The sequence below is a fragment of the Rhipicephalus sanguineus genome, chromosome 3, assembly GCF_013339695.2.
Source record: "Rhipicephalus sanguineus isolate Rsan-2018 chromosome 3, BIME_Rsan_1.4, whole genome shotgun sequence".
NCBI classification, from domain to species: Eukaryota; Metazoa; Arthropoda; class Arachnida; order Ixodida; family Ixodidae; genus Rhipicephalus; species Rhipicephalus sanguineus.
The window spans coordinates 153,958,805-153,962,283 of NC_051178.1; positions in this window are offsets into that span (position 1 = coordinate 153,958,805).

The window sequence follows — 3,479 nt, forward strand, 5'->3', positions numbered from 1 at the left end:
AAGAAGAAAGAAAGAAAGCATTTTCCTGATAGTGGATGGGCTCCTTCCTAACTTTTTAAGGAGAACATCAAATGGACGCACATGTTCCTGTGTGATGCCAGTGTTGAGAATTTTCGGCCCTTATCCGGCGAGCAACCTCTTTGGTCCGTAAATGCGCAAGGGTACACTCTGTCGTCCATAAACCACGCTACGATAATAGCGCCGGTTTCTTTTTTACTAGCCGTGCCATACAGGTCTCCGGGGTATAGAGCGAACGCAATATGGAACTCGTACAGCTATAACGCGAGTCAGGCATTTGACGAGCGTGTTTCTCGGAGCTCTATACAGTTGCGCGTCGCGGACAGAGACGATGCGGAGATTGTTTATCTTGACCACGGCAAGCACTCCAGATGCTGTCAACAGCGCTTTCGCGCCCCGCATATCACTGACCGCATACTTGCGCGCTTACGATTTATATGCTGTGTGCTTGTGGATGCTTGTTTTCGTTCGAGTTACGTGCTCCACCGTTTCCGGTCGTGGTGGCAGATTTGTATCACGCTTCGCAATCGTACCTGACTCTGCATACGTGTGCGTTGCTTCGCAAGAGCTCGCTATGTTTTTTGATGACCATCGATTGTTTATTCTCCGCTTTCCACTGTAAGGTACACGAATGCGACGCGATGATACGTTGTACGGTGCTCGCAATGCTTACTTAATACGAACACGCAACGCGAAATCGGTACATGCGTTCTGACGCAGGACTAGAATACCTCAGGCATTATACAGATTGCCTTAGCTTTTACTAAACATGACTGAAGACAATCTTTGCTCATGCGAATATGCAGAAGTCTAAAAAAACTTTGAAAAGCCCTTAGAGAAACACATTTCCTTCGATTATTCACTGCGAGGAACACAGGCAAAGAACAAGAGATGAAAGGCAGAACGGGGAACCAGGTTAATAGCACGGTTGACTACCCTGCACTAGGGGATGAGGTAAGCGTGGAAAAGTTGTTGGTGAAAGCTTTCCACTTAGTCCCGAAGCTTCTCTTTTTTCTTTCTTTAAGGACACTATAGCGCATATCAGGATGACAGCGGCTGCATAGTATAGCCATATCTAGTCCTAGGTTCGTTGCTGCTATCTTCGTTTCGTTAATATTTTCAAAATTCTTCAAACGCTATCATGTCCATCATTGTCTTCGTTCTCTCTGGACAGGGGTGTAACCAAAAAACATGGTGATCCCTCCGTCATAGGAATCGGAATAACACGAAAGTAAAGCGTGCTCTTACAGAAGTAACTGAATGTTCACTGTACATTGATATAAGAGAGTTTGCGCAATGTGTATTGATGTCTGGCAGCTATAGCACCGTGTAGCGTTGATGCACCCAATTTGATGATTGGCGGTACATCTCCATCCCGACGACTAACGTCCATGTTAAAAATGATTAAACAAACCCTTGTGGTGTAGTACAGAGCTGTGCACGGGCCGTATTTCCGAGCCCGAGCCCGGCCCGGGCCCGCTGACTTTGTCGAAGGCCCGCCCGAGCCCGACGGCAAAGGGCTGCGAGCCCGCCCGGCCCGGCCCGACGTACGAAAACACAATCCCGGGCCCGGCCCGGCCCGGCTCGGCTTTTTGAAGGTTCGCTGCGAAAACAAACTTCGTTTTCCGGTAATTTGTCATTTTATTGAGCATATCAAATATGATCAAACGACACAGGACGAACAGTCTCTAATAGAGACTGTTCGCGGCACTTTTGCTATACAAGTAGACGGCCTCATGCCAGCAACAATGGAGTTCACTCGCCAAAGCCGTCACATGTATGGGGTATGCCCATGTAAGCATCTTGCACGAAGGCGATCTACGTCGGGTCGCTCGTCGCTGTCGCGTGCATTTTCACTCATATGAGATTTGGCCTTAAATTTAACGCGGAACAGTCGCGTGGTGCCGTCACTAGCACAGGTGGTGTTACTTCTCTGTTTGTCGGAGTGCAACAGAGGCAGTACTTTACCTGCTCCCCTTTTGTTTAAAGTAGCGAATGGAAAGGAAAAGCGGTAAAGGGCGGTCGCGGAAAAGGCGCTGTATGCATGCTGGAAAACAATTCCCGCTCCTTCTCTATATTTCGGGCTTGAGTCGGGCTTTGCGCCGGGCCCGAGCCCGGCCCGATAAAACTCGAAGTAGTCCGAGCCCGCCGGCCCGGGCCCGAGGTGAAAAGACGTCGGCCCGCCCGAGCCCGGCCCGCGGGCCGGGTCGGGCTCGGGCTTTCGGGCTACCCGGAGCCCGTGCACACCTCTAGTGTAGTAGTTAACGGTGAAAGCATAATCGGAGAACGAGGTGTGATAGCCAGAAGAGCGCCGCATATTGGACGCAGAACTTCGTCGCCATCCCACGACATGTTAAAATGTGATTGAACACCACGGCCGTACTATAAGGGGTATTCAGACGGGGGAGGAATGCTCGGGGGAGACGGGGGGGTTGCGTATCACGTGACCGCGACGTCACGGATTAGCGAGTGGGCGTGACCCCCCCGCGCCTCCTCGGAGGAGACGGGGACGTTTTCCCCGAAAGGACAAACGATCCCCATGCGGTGGGGGATGTGGCGGAATTTCGGGCTCTTGTTTGGCCACATTGTTGCACTTGCTCCTGCAGAGAGCGGCAGTGGGTGTCCAGTGTGCAGCTGGACGATCGTCTGCAGCTCGTCAAACGGGTGGTGCAAGCCACCAGAGTAGTCTAGTAACACTGGTCTCCCCCTCCGTTTGCCTCGTCCGTGTGAGTGGGGGGCATTTGTGGAGACTTCTCCTCGCGAGCTGACGTCACTAGGCTCCGCCTTTACCCCCCGAGCATTCCTCCCCCGTCTGAATACCCCTATAGACGGAAACGCAAAGCGCGTCGTGCCGCCCCGGTAGCCAACCGCGATTTTTCTCGGGCGAGCGCGTGAGCGGGGACGCGGTGTTACAGCCAGGTGAGGCAGGCGCGCGTCGCAGAGCTATTTTTGGTTTGGATTAGCGTGATGATATGAGCGAGGCCGACGCTTTTACGGCGCTTCGGCTAAAGTCGCCACGTCGCGGTGTGTTAAGTCACTGACAAAATTGAACTTCTATTGAAAACGCGCCGAATGGGACGGACGTGTAAAGCGTTGCAGGTCCTAATCGCGGAGGCCACAGTAATAAAGAATTACTTTACTTTACCGCTGCCAGTGGGCAAAACCACCCCGCCGACCGGGAGAGTGATAGATATAAAAGGCGTGTTTGTAAAGCCTCTAGAGTGTGTGACCGTGGCGCAGTAACTTCTTGAAGATGTCCCCGATTGGTTAGATCGTGTAGAGCTTCTTTTACAAATGAAGGAGGTTTAGAGTATCCTCATTAGTCCCTGTATGGCCCTTCCCTTTTTTCCTGTCGATCCCTCTCCCTTTTTACGCAACCAGTGTTTGTATTGTAAATAGTGTTTCCCCTTGTATTTGTTTGTTACATGTCAAAAGCAGGCAATAAAGAAAAAAAGAAGACC